Raw genomic sequence first — 10,960 nt, 5'->3', positions numbered from 1 at the left:
CCACAAATAATAAAAAGTAAAGTCACCAAAACAAAATGAGTGAGCAATGAGTGCTCACCCACCTTGGGATGGAGGTACAAGGTTCATATTTTCATATTCTTTCTGCCCTGTCCTCCTTTTATCCTTATTTTCCCATTGGTGGAGATAAAATGGAAAAAGAAAAAAGTAAGAGGAAACCAAATGTTCAAACTGCTGCATAAGCTGCAAGCTGTTCCCCTCTGAGACCTGTAATCAAAAAAGGGATTTAATAGCCCCCATCCAGTCCTCCTCTGCCTGCATTGGGAAATGGTGATTACACCACCAGAGGCACAAGTCACAGTGATGCATATCAATCCCAAAATTCCCTCCTCTGCTGGGAATATAGGATGGGCTTATCCATCTTCATCAAAATAAATCAAGAGACTTTGTAAAGAAGATTTCCAGCCATAGGTCACCACATTACCTGGAAGCTGCAATTTAGGAAGAAAAATGTGATTAAACTTCTCTCATTTTCTGATATGGGGGTATGTGGCAGGGTGGTTAAAGCTGTGGAGTTACCTCAAAATGCCTTGAGGGAATGCTGTGTGTTCCCAGAGGAGAGGAAATAAAGCCAAGTCAGTTACTCCCCTGCTCATTCTATTAGGATTTGGTGAATTTAACTGAGCCAGCATCACTAACAGTGATCAGAGGCTCCTCAGCAGTGATACCCAGGAGCTGGGAAAGCTGGGAAAGCTGGGAAAGCTGGGAAAGCCTCCTGGGCTGTTCCTTTCATTGCATCAGGATGAGATGTCAGGGTAGAGATGGAGCTGAAGGAGACATCACAGCTCTGATCCATTATTGAGATGTCCTGACTTTGGAGCTGGAACTGCACGGAGAAAATGAGGTTTCCTTGGATTAGGGCAGCTCTCTGGAGAGGTCTGGAGCAGCTGTTTGAGCAGCACTAAGAGAAAAGGAACAAACTCCTGTAGGGCACTGTGGAGGCTGAGACCAAGCAGGGAAAAGCTGTGATGCTCCTGCCAGGAAAAAGAGTGTGAGTCTGGCTGCCAGCTCCTCACCCAGCAAACATCTGGCTCACACCAACCTGCCTGAATCCTATCCAGTGATGGAGAGATGCTTTGTCTGGGTTTGAACAGACAGGGGTCTCCTTAGGAAGGCAGGAGCTTCTCTTGAATTGGAAAATGTAAACCCCCTCCTTACAAATTAATTTACTTTTGAAATTAGGGAGCTCTCAGGCAAAGATATGGGAATAGGAATGACAGTTCTTTATTAGGAAAAATAAAACAAAATATAAAATGCAGTAATAGAAAACCTCAAACATGGTCTGCCAGAGTCAGACCATGCCCTGTCCCCTGTGTGTCAGGGTGGTGGCACAGTCCCATCCCAGGTGGCTCAGGGTGGTGGCACAGTCCCATCCCAGGATGGCTCAGGGTGGTGGCACAGTCCCATGCCAGGGGGGCTCAGGGTGGTGGCACAGTCCCATCCCAGGGGGCTCAGGGTGGTGGCACAGTCCCATGCCAGGGGGGCTCAGGGTGGTGGCACAGTCCCATCCCAGGGGCTCAGGCTGGTGGCATCCCATCCCAGGGGGGCTCAGGGTGGTGGCACAGTCCCATCCCAGGGGGCTCAGGGTGGTGGCACAGTCCCATCCCAGGGGGCTCAGGCTGGTGGCACAGTCCCATCCCAGGGGGGCTCAGGGTGGTGGCACAGTCCCATCCCAGGGGGGCTCAGCCCTCCTGCAGTGCCAGCTGTGGCTCTGCTGGAGCAGGGATCCTGCACAAGGGGGGAGTTTTCCTCTGCAGCTCCAGGGCTGCTGGAGATGGGCCTGCTCTCCCTCTGGGAATGCAGGGCAGCAGAAAGCTGCTCCTCTGGGAATGCAGGGGGCAAAGGCTGCTGGGCTGTTCCCAGGGCAGATTGGATCCAGGTAGGAATGCTTGGCTCCTCCCCTGGGCAGAGCATCTCCCCATGGGATGGTGGAAATTGATGAGCCCTGCAGGGACACTCAGTGGCCTTGTGCAGGATCCCTGCTCCAGCAGAGCCACAGCTGGCACTGCAGGAGGGCTGAGCCCCCCTGGGATGGGACTGTGCCACCACCCTGAGCCATCCTGGGATGGGACTGTGCCACCACCCTGACACACAGGGGGCCAGGACATGGTCTGACTCTGGCAGTGTTTGGGGGTTTTTTGGTACTATTGCATTTATATTTTTAATTTTCCTAATAAAGAACTGTTATTCCTACTCCCATATCTTTGCCTTAGAGCCCCTTAATTTAAAAATTGTAATAATTCCGAGGGAGGGGGTTACATTCTCTTTTTCAAGGGAGGCTCCTGCCTTCCTTAGCAGACACCTGTCTGTTCAAACCAAGACAACAGGACACTCATTTATCTCTGTTTTCTCACCAAGAGGGTTGAGGGGGATGTGTAGATACAAGGCTGAGCAGTGTTCTGCAGATTCTGGGGACAGGTACTGTGACAGATGCACAAGGCTCGTTCAGATGGAAAGTGCTGCCTGTAGAGATGCTGTCACAAGGATGGATGAGTGCATTGCCTGATCCTCTCTCCCACTTGTTGTGGAGTGCCAGGATTCTTGGGCTTCCAGTCACAAGGTTTGGGCTTTTTTCCATCTCTGCCACCCCTTTTTGGCCATGTTAGCAGCCTTGGAGCTCCTCTGAATTTCCCCACATTTCCACTAGTCACTACAAATCAAAATCTCCGTGCCAGTTTTGGGATTTTGGGGACAGCTGAAGACTGAAAGTAGATGAAAAGATGAAATCTGAGTGTGCTAAGTGGCACCACAGAACCAACCTGGTGTCTTGTCCTTCTCAGAGGTTTGCTGTGGGATTGAATGGGATTTTGGGAAGGAATTCTTCCCTGTGAGGCCCTGGCACAGGTGCCCAGAGAAGCTGTGGCTGCCCCTGGATCCCTGGAAGTGCCCAAGGCCAGGCTGGATGGGGATTGGATCACCCTGGGACAGTGGATGGTGTCCCTGCCATGGCAGGGGGTAGAACCAGATTTTTAAAGTCCTTTCCAACCCAAACTCCTTGAGGGCTCTATGATTTCCCTCAATGGATCTGAGTGCAGACTGCACTAAAATGTGCTTGAGAACAATTTAAATTTGCAGCCCAAGTTCAGCCATTGCTGCTGAAAACACCAGGGAAGCAGCAGATGCAGCAGTGGATTTTTCAGGTTTCTGGATCTTACTGCACTCCCCAGATTGACACAGCAGCACAGAGAGTTCAAGCAATCCCTCAGAAGAAAAAAGAGTCTCTCAGACAAAGAGGGGAAAAGTGAATGTTTGCTTAAAATGCTAAACATATCCTAATTAGTAAATAAAGTGTAATTCAATATGGCTTAAGAATTCCTGCCTGACACTGTTATGCCACTTGTGATATTTGTGTAGTAGGAGAGATGAAAAAAACCCACAAAATAGATGAAAATCAATGCAAAAGGAAATAAAGATTTTGATTAAAAATGGAGATTCAGATTCAACTCTTTCTTTGAAGATCCTTTGCAATCAGCAGAAAATAAATCTCCCCAAACTTAACCAAATTCAGTTTCCCAAGAGCAGGGGATTTTTACAGATAGGAGCTTAAGCATGGACACAGCCACAGCAACAAACCCTCTTTTATTAAAACAAATGTAAAATGACACGAGTTTATTGAAGACAATTGTAGGAACAGCACCCAACCTTCACCTCTGGGCAGCAGATCCTCAGAACTCTTCACAGCACTGACTTACCTCAGGTTGTATAAGCCAGGCTATAAATCATTTATTGATTCCATTTTCTGATCTCTGACCAAGTCTGTGGCTCAGTTTTCCCTCCTGAACCTTTTACCCCTTGCTGACCCTTTTCTGCTGACATTATTGAAGTCGAGTGGAGGTGTCTATTTTCTCTTATTTGTGCTCCAGTGTGTTGCTCTCTGAAGCTCTGGTGCATTAATAAATGTACTGCCAATCTTAATATACCCCATGGTGGTCATGGGGCAGAGCATGGCCTTGGTGAGAGCTTCTCCTCCACAGACAGCATAAAGTCCATTTATAGCTCTCCAGGTAAATTTCTGCCCCTCACAGCTGGGAGGAAAATCAGAATCCTTATTGTCTAAGGTTAAAAGATGTGGCTGAGGGTGTGTGTTCTATTCCCATCTGTCAGAGCTGGGGCAGTTCTCTCTGTTCCTGGGGCAGTTTTCTTTATCTCTCCCACAGCCCACCCTCCCTCCAGGAGATCTCTGCTGTCCATGGCCACTGAGTGTCCCTGCAGGGCTGATCAAATCCCACCATCCCATGGGGAGATGCTCTGCCCAGGGGAGGAGCCAAGCATTCCTCCCTGGATCCAATCTGCCCTGGGAACAGCCCAGCAGCCTTTGCCCCCAGCATTCCCAGAGGAGCAGCTTTCTGCTGCCCTGCATTCCCAGAGGGAGAGCAGGCCCATCTCCAGCAGCCCTGGAGCTGCAGAGGAAAACTCCCCCCTTGTGCAGGATCCCTGCTCCAGCAGAGCCACAGCTGGCACTGCAGGAGGGCTGAGCCCCCTGGGATGGGACTGTGCCACCAGCCTGAGCCCCCTGGGATGGGACTGTGCCACCACCCTGAGCCCCCCTGGGATGGGACTGTGCCACCACCCTGAGCCCCCCTGGGATGGGACTGTGCCCCCACCCTGAGCCCCCCTGGGATGGGACTGTGCCACCACCCTGAGCCCCCCTGGGATGGGACTGTGCCACCACCCTGAGCCCCCCTGGGATGGGACTGTGCCACCACCCTGAGCCCCCCTGGGATGGGACTGTGCCACCACCCTGAGCCCCCCTGGGATGGGACTGTGCCACCACCCTGAGCCCCCCTGGGATGGGACTGTGCCACCACCCTGAGCCCCCCTGGGATGGGACTGTGCCACCAGCCTGACACACAGGGGGCCAGCTCCTTTTCTGACTCTGACAGCAGTTTTGGGGTTTTTTTGGTACTATTGCATTTGCATTTTTAATTTTCCCAGTAAAGAACTGTTATTCCTATTCCCATATCTTTACCTGAGAGCCCCTTCGTTTCAAAATCCTAATAATGACACCTGTCTTTTTAAACCAAGACATTTGTGGTTATTGGAAAGAGGTCATGCTGGGAGGAGTGGTCAGGGGACAGAGATGGGGTGTGAACTGAAAGAGGGGAAATTTAGGGTGAACATTAGAAAACATTTCTCCCCTGTGAGTGTGATGAGTCCTTGGCAGAGGCTGCCCAGAGAAGTTGTGTCAGTTCCATCCCTGGAAGTGTCCAAGGCCAGGTTGGATGGGGCTTGGAGTGACCTGGGATAAGTTAAAAGTGAATTAATTTCTCTCCCAATCCCAACCATTCCATTCTCTAACTTCATGACAAGGGCTAGGCTGTGCTTTCATCCAGGGATTCTCAGCCTGTGGGAAGCACCCCTGAAGGTTTCTCCCCCACCTGAAGGTTTCTCCCACACCTGAAGGTTTCTCCCCCACCTGAAGGTTTCTCCCACACCTGAAGGTTTCTCCCACACCTGAAGGTTTCTCCCACACCTGGAGGTTTCTCTCACACCTGAATGTTTCTCTCCACACCTGGAGGTTTCTCTCACACCTGAAGGTTTCTCCCACACCTGCAGGTTTCTCTCACCCCTGAAGGTTTCTCCCACACCTGAAGGTTTCTCTCACCCCTGAAGGTTTCTCCCACACCTGAAGCTTTCTCCCACACCTGCACTCCCCATCTGTGTACACCAGATTGCTGTGACACCGTTCTGACAGTGTGGCACTTGTTGTGTGACACCACAGGAGCCTGCTCAGGCCCAGGGGACACCACAGGCTGGGCAGGACTGGCAGGACAGGCAGGAGGAGCACACCCAGCCCTGCATTTGTGTGCTGCCATTTATTTGGGCCACATCTCCTCCCCCAGGGTCCCTGCTGTCCCAGGTGATGCTTTGTGCTGCGGTGGGAAGGGGAGCACAGAGCAAACCACAGGAGTTCCTAAATTCACTTCTCTCACATCATTTCCAGGGATTTTTCTCCTCCTGTTTCAGTCCACGTTGGACTCCACATCTTAAGGGTTTTATTATTGATGAGTTGCTGTCAGCTGAAGGGAGGCAGGTCATGTTTTATTGATGTCCTTTCAGACTGAGCACAGGCTGGGTGGCTCTGGGAGCATTCCCAGTCCCTCCACTTTGGCAGGGATTGCAAGGCTTGTACCAGCCCTCCCCATTGCAGAAAATCCTGCAGATTTCCAGAGTTTTAGCTGGAAGTTACAATCAAGACATTTGCTTTTTAAGGAAAAAAAGTCCAAAAAACACAAAAACCAAAGACATTTTTCCCTCCTTTTTTTTTCTTTAAATAGAAACTGATAAATACAGAGACATAAAAAAGGAAGATTAAAAAATGACAAAAACAAGTGACCTCAATTTGTCACAGATCCTTTTTACTCCCCAATTTTTGTGTGTGTGCTGTTACACTACACATGATCTTTGACCTTGCATGTCTAATGTGTTACTCCCCCACCTTTAATCAAAGGAACAATTGGCAAATCAGGGGAAAACAGCACTGGGAGACTCCCCTGGGCATTTTGGGCTTTAAGAACATTTTGTAAAAGCAGTTGTAAACTCAGGTACTTGCCTTGTACCTTGTCTTCATAAAAGTGGGGCTCTTGCTCTGGCTGTCTTAAGCAATAAATGGTGAAATGTGCAATAAAACAGCTCCAAAATATTCCAACTGCTCCAGTTTCATGGAGGCTGCTGCATGGCTGATACACAGAATTACAGACAGATATTTTGTGCTTATTAAGATGCAGAGAGCAGCAGCTTCTCCTCTTTTCCTTGGAATTCTGCTCTCCAAAGCCAGCAAACTGCACAGGGCTGCAGTGGGAAGCTCCAGGCTCCCAGAATTCCCAGGCAGGAGCAGCAGGATCTGGTGGCACACAGGGAATTCCTGTGCTGCAGATGCTGTCCTTAGGGACAGGCACTGCCTGCAAACCCACAGTGCTAAGGGGGGAATAAATCCCATTTCCTGGGAAATTTGCACCACTAGGAGCTGCCTTCCTGGTGGTTTTTTTTTTTTTTTTTTTTGCAGACTGAGAGCAGAAGTTAAGCATGCAGATGGTGTTCCTGTAGCTGCCCTAGTTTTTGGCCGGGAAGTCTGGACAACAGAGGAGAATAATTCATCCCAGGGCTGGATAATTCCCAGTGGCAGGATGTGTGGGATGGGCCTGGACCATGGGCACCTCCAGGGTTTTGGAATTTCACCTCTGAACAAGTGAAGAATCTGGCCAAAATTACCATCCTGGAAGAACAGAAAGGGGAATCCCATTAATGTGTTTTTACCTGAGGTATGGTTTTGCTGTGCCTCATCCAAACCCTGCTTTTTTATGGAGTCAAGGGCGGGATTGCTCAGCTTGGGTTCAGCTCTAGGGAACGTCCCCAAAGTCTTTGCAGTTTGTGGATGAGAGAATAAGAGCTGGGGGCAGCAGAGGTTTGCTCAGGGATACTCCCTGGGGAAAGTGACAAAATTCCTGACAGGTCCTGATGCCTTGTGCAGGCTGGCCTAGAACAGAGGCTGGGCAGAGCTAAAGAATAAAGCAGGGATTGATTCCAAGGATCTCCTCCATGGACCCACCTTGGGCAGCACCAGAGCCCAGCCAGGGCTGCACCCAAGATGACCCAAAATGGCCCCAAAATGCACCAGCGCTCCCGTGGTCTCTCCCTGGGATCAGCTCTGCTCCATTCCCACCTTGCAGTTCATTGTCCCAGCCCAGCTTTAGCCCAGGCACTCCCACCCTGCTTGTTTTTCTCTCTCCAGCCCACGGGGTTTGTGCTCCTGGCCTGAGATTTGGCTCATTTGTCCTTGGTGCCCAGCTGGAGCAGGAATTGTTTTGTCTCCCTGCTCTGTGCACAGAGCTCACCATGCCCTGATGTGAAGCTCAGACCCACACACTAAAGCAGCACAGAATCTGAAAATATAAAACCTGATGCATCATTTCCCACCAGCCTGGAGCAGCTGGAGGTCAGTGTTAGAGGGAGTGGAGAGGTGGTGGGAGCTGCAGTCAGTACAGCCAGATATCAAACCTTCATCCAAAGGCTCTGCCTGACCCAAAGTACAACTCTGTGGGACAAAGCAGACAAAAAAATATCTCCATCCAGAGCCTGGCCTCATCCTGGGCACAGCTCCAGCAGAAGGAACTGTTCAGGGAATTGGGAATGTCTCAGGAGTGCTGGTGTTTCTCCAAACCAAGCTTCCCCTCTTTGCTCCTGCAAGGACAAAGCTTTCTGGTCCCTGCAGCTTGCAGGTCAGTCCAGTCTCAGGTGTTGAAGGAGAACTGGCCTGACCCTGGCCCTCAGGGAGGGTGGCACCTCAGCCTGGTCCCTGGGCCACGAGAGCCACAGCTGGGCTGCCCATGGTGCCAGCAGCGCTGGGAAGGGCACAGAGGGGCTTGAGAAAGTGGGACTGAATCACAGAATCATGGAATGGTTCAGGATGGAAAGAATCTTAAAGCCTATCCAGTTTCATAGGCAGGGACACCTTCCACCATCCCAGGCTGCTCCAAGCCCCATCCAACCTGGCCTTGGGCACTTCCAGGGATCCAGGGGCAGCCACAGCTGCTCTGAGAACCTGTGCCAGGGCCTCCCCATCCTCACAGAGAAGATTTTCTCCCTAATACCCCCTCTAATTCTCCTTCCTTCAGCCTAAATTCATTATGGTTAAAACTGTGCAATGGTTTGTGCAAGGAGGAGCTTACAGCTCCTCTCTGTCCCTATGGCCACCTGGGCTTCATCCCAAAAAAACCTCTTGGATGACACATCCTGTGGGGATCTTCTGATCTCAGGGCAGGTGGGTTTCACCCTCACTGCTGAGAAACCAGCTCTGGGATTAGAAAATAACCAACCTGACCAACTCCCTGGCTGTTTCTGTGGCTCTTTGAGCTCCTTGTGCCTCCAGGAGGTCCCTTCTTAGAAGGAGTTTGCAGCTCTAACCCAAGGCTCCTCTGACCCTCTCCAGTTCAGGGAAGGTTGATCTCCTGGAGGAGAGCCTGCCTCTGTGCTGAGCTGTGGAGAAAATCCCTGGCTTTGCTAAAAGCTGGAGTTTGTATGAAGTGAGCCCAGCTCTGGGATTTTCCCAAACACGCCCAGCACTCGCTCTGACTTTGATCAGCAAAGAGAAGTCACCTCAGGAGGGTGTTTATTCCTTTTTATCTGGGGTTAGGGCTCGAATGTCTTTGGTGGGCATCTTCAAAAGCTGCCCTGGCCCCAGCTGCTGTGCAGATAACAACGAGCTGCTCTTTGAGGCTGGGATCTGTGTGCCTGCTGTGTCAGGCCTTTGTAGCACTGAGCATCCTTGCTGTGGGATCAAGGACCCCTCTGCCTCTGTGAAATTTCCTGTCAGACATGAAGCTGTATCCCTCTGACTGGAAACAAGAGAGACTGAACAGCTTGGACAAGGAAAGTCCCCAAAAAGGGAGAGGGAACTGGGGCTCGTTATTTTGTGAACTGATTTTGGCTGGGACAGAGTTAATTTTCTCCCTAGCAGCTGGTTCAGAGCTCTATTTTAGATTTAGCATGAGGATAGTGTTGATACCACACTGATTTTCTGGTTGTTGCTAAACTGTGCTCACCATAAGTCAAGGAATTTTCAGTGTCGGCCAGCAAGGACAAGAAGCCATTAGAAAGAATTTGTTGTAAATATTCATTATATTAGTTGAAAAATTGCTGGTCCCCAAGTTTATTAGTCTGCTCTCAGAAGGGGTGTGCTGGATCTTAGAGCTGTGACACCTGTGTGACACCTGCAGGGTGTGACACTTGCAGGGTGTGTTCCCTGTTGTGCTCTGTGCTGGTGTTCACAGGGGTCCCAGAACGAGGGAAGAGATGAGAATCTTGACTCCATGTTTCAGAAGGCTGATTGATTATTTTCTGATATATATTATATCATATCACATCACACATCACAGTATATTATATTATATTATAATATTATATTATATTATATATAGTATATTAGTATATTATATTAGATATTATATATATATCGATATTATTATATTATATCTACTTATATGATCTTATCATTATCTTACTTTATTACTATTATCATATACCTTACTTATTCTATCTTCATTCCTTCATTACTTCTATCTATTATATTCATTATTTATATTCATTCATTACTACTTACATTACTTATATTATATAATGTTATACATAGTATAACATTTGTAAAAGAAAATGTAAGACTACACTAAAAGAAAAGAGAAAGGAGACATCAGAAAGCCAGCAAGGAAAAGGAATGGGATGATAATAAAATCTTGTGACTGCTCACAGCCTCGACACAGGTGGGGCAGTCATTGGTCATCAAGTAAAAACAATTTCCCATGCTGGGTGAACAATTCTCCAAATCCCATTCCAAAGCAACAAAACATGGAGAAGCTGAAGCTTCTCAGCTTCTCAGGAGAAAAGATCCTAATGAAAGGATTTTTCGTAAAATATGTCTGTGACAGTGCTGTTTGTCACCTGTGGGAAATGGGATGAGGTTATCCCATTGTTGGCTCTGTAGCACTGACAGGATGGAATTGCTGGTTGTGGAAATAATCTGGAGTTTGTGCTCATCATTCCCATCCAGACTTTGTGGGCCATCTGTTGGTACTCACTGATTCTTGTATTTTGAATATCCTTGGGATGTTCAAACCACCATGTTCCCCTTGCTGTAACTTCTGAATGTGATCCAGGCCTTCAGCTTGAACAACCAGTTCAGAATTCCAGGCAGAGATTTGCCCCAGGGCTGGATAATTCCCAGTGTGGGATGGGCCTAGGACAGTGGGCACCTCCAGGGTTTTGGAATTTCACCTCTGAACGAGTGGAAAATCTGGCCAAAATTATTATCCTGGAAGAATAGAAGGGGGAACCCCATTAATGTCTCTTTACCTGAGGTATTTTGGTGTCTCCCTGGGGTGGGATAAATGGCCAGGCTTCCTCTTTGAATAGTTTTAAGGTTCTGCAGAGCTCTTACCAGGAACAGCTG

The sequence above is a fragment of the Serinus canaria genome, chromosome 2 (genome assembly GCF_022539315.1).
Source record: "Serinus canaria isolate serCan28SL12 chromosome 2, serCan2020, whole genome shotgun sequence".
In the NCBI taxonomy this organism is placed as follows: domain Eukaryota; kingdom Metazoa; phylum Chordata; class Aves; order Passeriformes; family Fringillidae; genus Serinus; species Serinus canaria.
Note: the sequence above shows the minus strand (reverse complement) of the source record.